Consider the following 12,337-nt stretch of genomic DNA (forward strand, 5'->3'; position numbering starts at 1 on the left):
AGGTGTAAAGAGGGAGGAATCCTCCTTGGGACCTAAGACCTCTCACAAGAAAATGAGGGCAACCCTAGGCTACTTTCACCAAGGCAAACACTCCATTGGCTCCACAATTTATAGCTACACCACCGTAAATGCATACCTTTACTTGACCTAATCTATAATATAAAATCAAGCAACCTACAAGTAGGAATTGGATAAAATCTCACCAAGGAGATGCTCCATAGGAGTCTTTTAACATTCAACATTCATCAATCAACTAGGGTTTAAAGTCTCACAAATAAGTATATATAGGTGGGATTTAAAACCCAAGAAAAAGCCTAAAAATGGATAAAATCAGCCTAAACAATGCCAAGCCTAAACAATGCTAAGCCTAAACAATGCTAACGCCCGACTGAGCGTTTTAGAATAGGGAAAATCGCCCGCCCGGGCGAACTTTCTGCCTCAATTGTGCAAAAACGTGCACAACGCCCGATCAGGTGTTTTGCACCTCAAAATCACCCGTCCGCATGTTTTCTCTGGACTCGCTCTCTTTTCTGCGCGGCTTTAGTAAATCGGCCATAACTCTCTCCACCGGACTCCAATTGAGGCGTGCAACATACTCACGCGACCCTCTTTCGAAGACGAAGACAATGATGGTCTTTGGAGAGCGTTTGAACGTCATCTTCATTAAGCTATTACTGATTGAATCCAGCTGCAGTTGACATCTTTGATGCAAAGCTTCCATGATCGTATCAAGTTAGGTCTCTGTCGTTGATGATTTGGTTCGGTCGAGTAATCAGACCACGGACTGGTTTTGGACTCATATCTTGATGAGATACGAAGCATTGAAGTCTGTTGATGTGAAGTATCACAAGCCTGAAGAACTCCGGAAGCAATGAGACAAGATAAAGGTCATCGTCTCCATATTTTCCGGCATCTACGAGAACAACTCTCGCATGATGACTAGCGGCATGAGCTTAGACGATGTCAAATTGTTGTCGTACCAGCAGTTCCCTAAGCCCAGACAATTTGGGTAATTTAAGTACTAGGATGCCTATGTAGAGCTAATTGAATCCCTAAAATTTTGTTCTGGGATGGAGGTTAGTTGGTCGAAGCAGATGAGGCTCGGTGTTTCTAGCAAGTACATCAGTAGTGCCAATTCCCACGACCTCAACGATGATGTCTATGAGACGCCTTCACCAGTTCCCCGCCCCTGTCGCCCGATTGGGCAGAAATAGGCGATGAGGATGTCGAGAGGAGCTTCAAGCGGGTCCTCCGAAGTCCAATCTGCAGCTCCTAGTGCGGAGTTAATTGATGTTGTTCGTATCCAAGCGACCAAGCACCTGTTCGACTTCATGGTGCAGTGGAACCAGGCAACCGACCCTAAATATAAGAAATATCTGGAGAGCGTCATCAATCAGATGAAGAGCAATTTGGGGATGAGTCTCGACGACGACAAGCCCGCCGTCGGGGATGCTGCTGGGGATGCCGATGCCGCCGGGGATGGCCGAGAGGACTCTGACGAGTGACCCGGGGAGGGCCACGTGTTCAAGCTTTTAGATGGAAGTTTTTTATTTATTTATTGTAGTAGAAGCTTTTTTTACTTTTTACTGTAGTATGTTTTTTATTTTCATTTTATTGAATTATGTTTGCACTTTCTTCATTTTTGCCAAATTTAATTTCGTATTTGTGAATTTATTTCCTGGGCTACGACATTGGCTAGGCTGTTGCTAGCCTATTGATAGGCTGTGGAAAGGCCATGATGATATGACGGGAGGAGTTTTTAGCTGGGTCATTGCAGTTCTTACTAGTCAAGAGCTATTGTGGATGCTCGTGGAATGTCATATTCTTTTTTATGTCCTCAATTGACCAGAAAATCCTCTCCACAGCGGAATTAGGTACACGGCTTTGAGTGGTGTTGAATGTGGCTGTATCCATCACTTCTTAGGTAGACGGCTTTCGTGGTTTTACAATTTTTTTTTGCATTGCATCGTGATATTAATGCATTGTGATCTAAAAGGTTCCTTAGTTAAATCATAGTAATTTATAATAGATTTTAGAATTTAGTTATTTTATTTTGTTTTAGTTAAATTTATTTTTTTTAATATATTTTTAAATTAATTCAATTGCAATATTAAATCATCGACTAAGCAATTATTAGTAAACGATACTACATTTATAAGTTCTATTGGAAATATTAATAAATTTTTCATTTTCTAATAATTTTTGTGTCTATATTGTAACTGAATTAATTTTAAAATAAATCAATTTAATTAACATAAAAAATTTAATTAAATTCCAAAATCTTCTAAATATATATCTATATAAATTTAAAATAAAGTATAAATATCTATTAAAACAAAACGCATTAGTATGGATGTAGTGAAACAAAAAAATTGTAAATGATATAGTGGGGTGTGTTATAATAATAATTTTTCTTAGATTGCTAAATTGTTAAACTTATCAACGTAATATATAAAAAATGACAATACAATTGCGTTTAAATATCGATACAAATTTGTGTTGACATTTATATATATAAAATGTCAACATAGTGTATTAAAAATATCAATTAAGTTAATGTTGACATTTAAATGTCTTCGCATTAATATTTTCAATACACTGTATTAATGGATTAACAGAATTAGCAATTTAAAAAATTAGCAACGGATCAAATAAAAGTTCACTGAAATGGTTTCGCGTTAACATTGACTTAATTTATTCCCAAAAAAAACTGCAGTAGGAAGTGATTTGATTACGAGAGATTTCCATCGCTTCTCGGAAAATCGGCGATATTTTGCTCCAATTTTGAGAAGCTGGTGAAAGTTGGGAGCTTCTTCGCTATGTCATTTGGAGCTTTCCTTTTCTGGGAAACAATGGAGTAGGTCCATGTCTGGATCGCTCTTCACCAGGATGAGAAGGTATATTTCTCCCGCGATTTACTAATTGGTAATTTTAATGTCTTCATTTAGGGCTGAAAATGAGTAATTTTGTTAGCATTAACTTAAAATTGGGAACTTTGGAGATTTAGGTTTATGCAATCGGGCTATTTTCGTTGAGTTCTTTGAACAGTAATTAAGAATTTTTTTATTCGTAAAGCTGAAGCATACTTTCTAGGGTTCCTAGAAATTACCTATTTTCTGGAAGCTGAAGTTTGAGCTTAGGAAATTACTGCATTTTACAATTAATGGTTAAAAATTACATGTAGTTTAGCTATGGTTTTGCATAGTGAGAATTAGGATTTAATGTCTTGGTTCACTGCAAAAAGGTTAGACTCCTTTCTCTCTTGATGTTGCTGTTAACTGCAGAAAGAGAGAATGGAGAATGAAGCAGAGATAAGGAGAATGAAAGTAGAGCTATATAAGCAACAAAGTGAGAAGAATGCTACTGCCTAATCTTGCTTTCTTTCTCTTGTCATTTCTGAATTCTGCCAATTATGCTGTTTTGCACAATAAGTGAAGTGCTCGAGGTTTCCCTCAACCTAATGACTCTAGTTCACACACCAGATTTTTAGTATGTCGATACTGCTCAACTGATCAAGTCAATGATGAAGGGATCAAGTAGGCAACTATCTAGTCGTTGGTCATGCAAACGGAGAGGCCTGGCCTTCAATACCTTGACCCACAATACTATAGACTAGTAAATGGAAGTAAGGGTCGAATCTCACAGGGACAGAGGCATGTCGAGTTGTGTATGAGACATGTTGGGGGTTGCTTCTGCCACGCTTCACTACTGGTGGGTTAACTAAAATTACTCAAGCAATAAACTAACCTGATCAACTAAACTATCAACATGAAACATCATAACTTGAACTGATCAACTCATATATAAATCATACGTCAACATAACAGCGGGGACCACTAAAAGAAAAGTGCACTACAAAAAGCTGCAAACAATGAAAAGGTGATAGCGATTGCGATCCTAACAAACTATGATCTTCTTCTTCACTAAGCATCTAAAAACAAACATCACGGTAGAGAAAAGCAAAGCATATGACATTAAAGCGAGAAACAAACAAATCAAAACACGGATCCATGCGATTTAACCCAAGAGAAAACAAATCTAAGGTATCTGTCCTAAACTCATGCAAGTTAACGAAGTGAAACTTAGATCTAACTACGAAAAAAATCGGAAGGCAGAGCAACAGAGGTAATCTAAACAAGATCCAACTCCCAAATCACCGAATCCAACCAAACATGCATCACATACTTCATCCTAACTTCAGATTTAAGCTTACGCTTACTCTCAGCCTCTTTGATTGGTAGGCGGGCGGGCTAAGCCCAACATAAATCACTAAGTTGCACAGAGCTAACTTCCAAATTAGAACATAACTAAGCTAAATAAAAGAAACACGAACAGAGAACATCAGATCCAAAGCAGCTTGCATTGAAAACTCCATTTCAAAAACGATCCTCAACAAACAAAACAGAATTCCAAAGCTCAAATTCAGAAGATCGATCAGCAACAAGGAACAGAGTAGAGACTAAACAAAATAACAACTAAAATTCGGAAGAAAACATGAACGAAAACTAAGCAACAATTGTTTCAACCCCTCGGGTTTTGAAAGAAAAACAAACTGTGAAGGCTTCTTAGGTAGATATGCGTCTCTTCTTCCCTTACGAGGAAGAAAAGAGGAAGGTTGAAGTAGAACTGCAACTCCAATGACTCCTAGCTCCTTTGCTCCATGCTTGAAAATGAAAAAGAGGACTGTGTAGTGACTGAGGTGATATTGGACTCGAAAAAAGACTCTCTTTTGCATGCATTCTCCTTGCTGTTTATACGATGATGTTGGGCCCAAATTCCTAGGTTAAGCCCATCCTATCTTGACATTTGTGCCCTTGAGATGACATCTTTTCTTCTCTCTCCGGTGACTCATCACTTCATGTGGTGCACCCCACTTGATCAACTTGTCGGCCGCTGCTTGTACACAACTGATCAACTTAGCTCCATTTCTGGCCATTTTTTCACTCCTTTATCGAGTTGATCAAGTCGATCCTACATTTGCCGCTTTTACACTTTATAGCCCCTGCACACTTAAATTCACCACTTTTTCGCATATTATCAACCCGGTTAGTGTAATAAATCCCTATAAAACCATGCTTGTAACGAGCCCTATCAATAAGAATATCGGTTGGTTTTACGATTTTTGTGCTTCCAGTCTATCATTTTCACCTATTCCTTTTAATTGCCATATCATATTTTTTGTGATTGATCCGCATTTTGGTGTGAAACCATTGATCTTCGTTAATCAAGACTTCTTCGTTATGCTTGGTAACTCACTTGTATATTTTAGTTGTTTATCAACTAAAAGATGAAAGAAAGACAGTTATCTTGAACTGCTAATTTGTGTTCATGTTCATAGTTTCATGCCATTCATTTATCTGCAAAATGAACTGTTGATGTTATGCTAGTTAATATTGCAACCGTAGAGGCTTTTGTCAACGGTGAATTCGCACTAGAGCATCCACAATGGGGCGGAGGATAGCCCATCCGATGCATCATCCGCCATTGCAGGTGGGCGCACGATGCTACCCCATCCTCCGCGCCTGATCCATCCTCCGCGGATGATCACCTGATTTTTGCATCCTCCGTCCTATCCTCTGCCCAATTGCGGGGGTTCGGAGGATAGCGCGCGTTTTCCTTTTTTATTGTATATATTTTCTTATCAATAAATATACCTCATTTCTCATTCATTTTTCACACCAATCATTCTTTCTCATCTTAATTCTCTCACACTCTATCAAATTGAATCCCGACGACAACTGGGTACCACGACGGGCATTAATCGGGCCTTGACTCGGGCACTTAACCGCCGTTGAAATTGTAGTTTTTTTAAGTACTCCCTCCGTCCGCGAATAGGAGTCCCGTTTTTCCATTTTAGTCCGTCCGCGAATAGGAGTCCCGGTTCACTTTTACCATAAATGATAATAGGGTCCAACATTCCACTAATTCATTTCACTCACGTTTCATTTAAAACAAATATATACAAGTGGGACCCTTATTCCACTAACTTTTTTCCTTTCACTTTTCTTAACATTTCTTAAAACACGTGCCGTCAAGGAATGAGACTCCTAATGGCGGACGGAGGGAGTATTTCGTATTGTACTCTTTCGACTTTTTTAAATAGAATGAAGTTTTTTTATTTTGTAGTCTTAAATTTCAATTTTATTATGTTCAAATACTAAAATTAAGTAAAAATAAATACAAAATAGTTGTCAAAAAGATAGGGCGGGCTATAGGGCAGCCCACTGTAGGTGAATGGCGCGAAGGATAAAATGCTGACATGGCGGAGTATAGGACGGGCTTTAGGGCGCCCCATTATGGATGCTTTGAAGGGCCGTGTTGAAACTTTGGGAACTGGGAATTGTTGTTGTTTACATGTAGCAAGGCTTACTAATATCTTGATGAAATCTTTGTATGAGATTGATTTTCTTGTTAGATTTTTTAGCTTCTGAAAGTCCTTTATATGTGCAGACATAGTAGTTAGAGCATCCACAGTGGGGCGGACAATAGCACGCCCGATGCATCGGGCGTGTTATTGTCCGCCAGTGTAGCTCCGCGGACGATGGCGGCGGAACACGCATCGTCCGCCCCATTGCGGGTCACGCGGACAATGCTAAGCGTTTTCCTTTTTTTATTTTTTAAATTTCTTATCTATATATACCTTACATTTCTCATTCCATTTTCCACACTTTTCTCTCCCATCTCTCATCAATTCTCTTTTCCCCACACACCAATCTTTCTCTCACTAAAAAAATGAGACCCGGTGACGACTAGAGTACCTCAGAGGGCATTACTCGGGCCTTGACTTGGGCCTTATTCGATTGCTTTCATGAGGCTGCGGCGGAATGCTTGGCCGATGTGGAGCGCGAGCGTGAAGCGGCAGAGCAGGTCCAAGCGGCGAAAGAGGTCCAAGCGGAGCAGATCCAGAGGCCGAATCTACGTCGGACGTTTGTCCGCCGCGAGCATGACGTAGCTCACCAACGTCTGTTCGCAGACTATTTTTCCGAGGAACCACGGTGGGCCCAACGGTTTTTCAACACACATTGGAGGCATATGATCAATACTTCCAGTATCGGGAAGATGGCATCGGCAGACCCTGACTTACGCTGTTGCAGAAGTGCACGGTTGCGAAGCGACAGTTGGCATGCGGCACCACGACGGACATGTTCGACGAGTACCTTCACGCGGGGAGACAACTGGTCGCGAGAGCCTGAAGAAATTTTGTAGGGGAGTTGTGGAGACTTTCCGCAACACATATTTGCGAAAGCCGACTACTGCCGATTGCCAGGCCCTGATGAACATGCACGAGACGGTGCACGGCTTTCCTGGAATGCTAGGGAGCATAGAATGTATGCACTGGAAGTGGAAGAATTGTTCGACGTCATGGAGAGGCCAATTTGCTAGTGGATACAAGGGCAGCCACCCGACGATGATCCTCGAAGCCATCGCTGACCATCGGCTTTGGATCTGGCATGCTTACTTCGGTGTGGCGGGGTCGAACAACGACATCAACGTCCTGAACTAATCGTATCTCTTCACCGAGCAATGCAAGGGCAATGGCCCGGCCATCGAGTTCACGGCAAATCGCCGCAAGCATATACCCGAGGTGGCCTGTATTTTTGAAGACGATTAGCTGCCCAATGGATAGTCACCGAGCTTTATTTGCGCAACGGCAGGAGGCTGCGCGAAAAGATGTGGAGCGGGCATTTGGTGTGCTCCAAGCGCGTTGGGCAATAGTGAAAGGCCTGACGCATTTCTTGTACAAGGAAGTCATCGCCGATGTCATGTATGCGTGCATCATCTTACATAACATGATAGTCGAACACGAAGGTGGAAGCGTCACCGATTGGGGCGATGATGAAGCTGGATCTAGCACGGCGACTCTGCCCCACGTTTGAGGATTACCGATGGGCTACAATGAGGTTCTAGCGGCACAGGCCTCAATGGACAACCAACTAGACCATGCTCGGCTCATGTCCGACATGGTTGAAGAAATTTGGGCACGTAACCCCCGCTGAAATTGTAGTTTTTTAAGTATTTTGTATTGTGCTCTTCCAACTTTCAATAAAATGAAGTTTTTTTAAAAAATTTGTTGTGTTACAATTTTATTATATATTCAAATACTAATAAAAAGTAAAATAAATACAAAAGATAAATAAAATGATATAGGGCGGAGTATAGGGCAGGCTATAGGGCATCTCACCGCAGATGGATAAGTATAAGGATAAAATGCTGATGTGGCAGAAGATAGGGCGCCCTATAAAGCGCCCATCGTGGATGCTCTTGATGAATTTGCAAACACTGACAAATAGTATCAAACGAAAATTATTATCCTGAATTTTAGATGAGATCAGCATATGTGCATGCATGTGATGTATCTAGATGAGATGATATTTTAGATTGTGTATACCATTAACTTGATACAAGATTTTTGGTCTCTGAAAAGGGTGTTACAGCGCTACTACGATATAAATTTTCAAAACTAGGAGTAATTATTTAATAATGGTACCTCATTTTTCAAAGCTACATAAATAATACCTGATTTTTCATAAACACCCATAATCATAATTTTTTATAGCAATTTTGATATCTAAAAATCCATTATTAGTACCCGATGCTAATTTTTGCCCTAAAATGCCTCCTAAAAACACATTTTTATCATTTTTGTCATAATGACATTTTTGGGCATACACGGAAAAAAAAAAGAGATCTAAAATGATGCTCCTTATAAATATCTTCTCTCTTTCTGTCCTCCTCTTCTTCCCTAATTCATTTCTCATAATTTGTGGATATATGAAAATATGAATTATGTCTTAAACTTTTTTGTATTATATGTCCATATTTTAAGTTTTAAACTCAAAGTCACTCATAATTCTTCACTAGAAATCGTATATCCTGACATTCTCCCAAAAACATAAAAACTATGAATTGGTACATTTAATTTGAACTGAATTGTAACATGTATTTTTAAAAAGTTTATTTGACTGTAATTTTTTAGACTTTCATCAAATTCTAGTTTTATATGCTACTCTTAAACACCCATGAATTTGTTATTCACGTCAAAGAGAAGCACATACGAATGTCTATATCAATTGATTAACATCATTCTCGACATTAGACCTGTCATTTTCTCCATGGGATCCATCATGAAGATGAATTGTAAATGCTTGGTGTAGTTTGTTATTACATCCATAGATGAAAATTTGAATTAAATAATACATAAAAAAAAAGGTTTTTTGTAAACTAAAAAAAATGGTTTGCGATTTGAAAATAAAAAATAATAATTTGATTGGAACTATTTGACTTGGAAAAAAATTACAAAATCCCAAAGATGTATTTCGATAAAAAAAAACTTAGGGGAAAATAGGAAATCTCCAAAGTCTGTCTTGACAGATTGTATTGTGTGTCTTGACAGATTGTATTGTTTCGTTTCACATTCTCTTAATTTGATCGATTTTTTAATTGAAAAAATATAATGAAATCTCAAATGTTATGTAAAATCAATAAATAAATTTGAAGTAAAAATTAAAAAATTTAAACAGAAAAAAAGAGAGAAACAGAAACTGAAGATGAAAAAAGAAAGAAATTGAAGAAAGAAAAATAAAAAAGAAATAATATATTCGGTACTATTAAATAAAAAATCCAAAATATCCTTCATGGCCCAAAAATGATAAATTAATATAAGAGACTATTAGTATTCATTTGTTAAAAATCAAGTAACATTCGTATAGTTCAACCTATAATAATTGCGACCTTATTGTATAGCGCCGCAAATGGAGGCCATTGGAAAATCAGACTCAAATACGACGACGGTCCACCCAATTTCCCAGTTGATTTTTTGGCCTTACTGTGTGCGGCTGAAATCCATTGTTTTCTTATTTTTTTTTGCTTTGTATTTAATTTTAATAAATTAATCTAGAGTAGTGGTATGTGACAAGTGTCCATTAACTATATAACTAGAGAACAAATATCAGTCACAACATTTAGAAAACTAAGGGTTGATATTCATCTATGTAATTTTAGGAACAAATATCAGCCACAAGATTTAGAAAACTAAGGGTTGATATTCATCTATGTAATTTTAGGAATTCATCCAGATTTTACATCACAATTGAACGAATTACTTCACTATAAGAAGGCGGGGTAAAATAGGCATTTAACAAATGAAACTGGGGATAATTCGAAAAACATATCATTTTTCAAAATTCATCCTCATGCCTCTTCTCCTTCTCTTCTCTTCATTCCGCCGGTCTTCAATAGAAAATATAGGATTCAAACGTTCGTCATCGTCGATCGTCGTCGCCTCCTTCCGGTGTGTTCACTTCCGCCGTCGCCTTAATTCTATAAACCATAATGGTTTCAAATAAAAAACGTAAGTTCATCGGTCGATTTCTAGAGTTAATCTAATGACTTTATTTTATTTACACGAAAATTGAGCATATTGTCAAGTATATTTTGTTTGCTTATAGTGTAATGTTTTGATATGTCAGTGATGTATATTGTGTATATATTAATGAACATCTGGTGACGTATATTGAGTATATTGTGAAGTATCTTTTGCTTGCTTATAGTGTAATGTTTTGACATTTTAGTATTGTATGTTGTGTACATAGTGAAGTATAATTTACATCTTGTGAAATAAATTAAGTATATAGTGAAATATATTGGGAAGTATATTCTGCTTGCTTATAGTGAGTGTAATGTTTAGACATTTCAGTGATGTATATTGAGTATATAGTGATATATATTGATTATATAGTGATACTTGTAGTGAAGTATTATTTTTACAATGATGATCTTTTTTTCAGTTTATGAAAGGAAGGAAAAGATCACGGATAAAGGTTTATTTTACTTTCCATTGCTTTCATTTTTTAGATTTGGATCTTGTATGTTTTCTTTAATATCATGTGAGTTATGTGCAAATGTGCAATGTTTTGTCATTTCAAATGAAGAAAACTAAGCATATATTGATGTAGGATTGTATTCAATGTCGAACTAATTTGAAAGAACAAATCAGAGACCAAACATCCGATATTGTAATCTTGTGGATATAATAAATCAACCAAATCTGATTTTTTTTTAATGTTAAAAATTGGTTGAAGGGTATAATTGGAAGACATCTATCCATGCGGTTATTAGTTCCCCTTAATCAAGCCACATAATTATGGAAAACATCTTCAGAATCTTCTTGTCTAGTCAATGATTTTTTTATTCTGTTCCTGATTTACATCGTGAATTATCTTGCGTCTCGATACATTGCTAAACTAACGGAGGAAGATTCAAGACAAACAACCATGTAGGAAGATTCTCGATGAACACCATGTTCTAATATTAATTCTTGTACATAAGTGTTTGATTAGCGGCGGCCAAGTCGTGCTTGGATGAATTAGGTATTTTGAGCTTGCCGTTTTTAAAATTCTTGATTTTCGCCATGAGAGCGTTGGATGTGAGTGGGTAGATGATCATACAGAGTTGCTTGATTCACTAGCGAAGAAGTACATAAGTACATTCCTGGAATTTCGCCGCAGTCGTTGTCTTCATCTTCTGGCATTGCACCGACGAAGAACTTTATTACGTGTTTTGTTTTTAGTTATGAATTTATTTTCATTTAGGATTAACAGTTTTAATATAGTACTCAACTGTTTCTATTCTTGTTTTTTTTACGGAAGTTATAAGAGCATCTCCAATGGCGGACGTCCGGTCGCGACGGGCGACCGGGACGTCTGCCATTGTGGCGTTTCAACTCGGATACGGACGTCCCGTAAGGACGTCGGATGTCCTCGGACATTGTCGCGACGGGCGGGCGGATGTCCGCCATTGTGGCGTGGGTCGGACGTCCGGTATATTAATTTTTTTTTAAAACTCTATATATACGGCTCGTTGAACTTCATTTCATTCGCACCACTTGTGTTAACAAGTTTCTCTCTCTACATCTCTATTTTCAAGTATATCTACAATGGCTAGGGACGGTGATAGCGAGGATGAATTGGAGGTCGCTGTGGAAGGTGCGATAGATAGGCTGCTACACCAGAGGGAGCAGCGGCGGCAGCAGGCGGCGGTACATCGGCTGATCCGTCGTCGAACTGTAATACCCCGTGACCACATTGCTGCACATATTCGGTTGTATCAGGACTACTTCGCTCCGCAGCCGCGTTTTGGGGATGTCTTATTCCGGCGACGTTTTAGGATGCATCGTCCGCTGTTTATGCATATCGTGGGTGCTTTAGAGAGAAGATACGTATTTTAGGATCAGGAAGGATGCAGCTGGCAAACCCGGACTCACGCCCTACAGAAGTGCACTGTCGCAATCAGACAACTGGCGTACGGAGGCGCGACCGACATGTTCGACGAGTACCTC

General features: G+C 38.5%; 1 long non-coding RNA gene across 1 annotated transcript; it reads left to right on the forward strand.

Annotated features, from left to right (window-relative positions):
• The first annotated feature begins 2,709 nt into the window (after positions 1 to 2,709).
• Positions 2,710 to 5,114, forward strand: LOC121753927. The gene is made up of 2 exons (XR_006040522.1): positions 2,710 to 2,897; positions 3,285 to 5,114. It is a non-coding gene; the product is annotated as an uncharacterized LOC121753927 (long non-coding RNA).
• Positions 5,115 to 12,337: the final 7,223 nt, after the last annotated feature.

This window comes from Salvia splendens, chromosome 11 (genome assembly GCF_004379255.2).
Source record: "Salvia splendens isolate huo1 chromosome 11, SspV2, whole genome shotgun sequence".
Taxonomy (NCBI): Eukaryota; Viridiplantae; Streptophyta; class Magnoliopsida; order Lamiales; family Lamiaceae; genus Salvia; species Salvia splendens.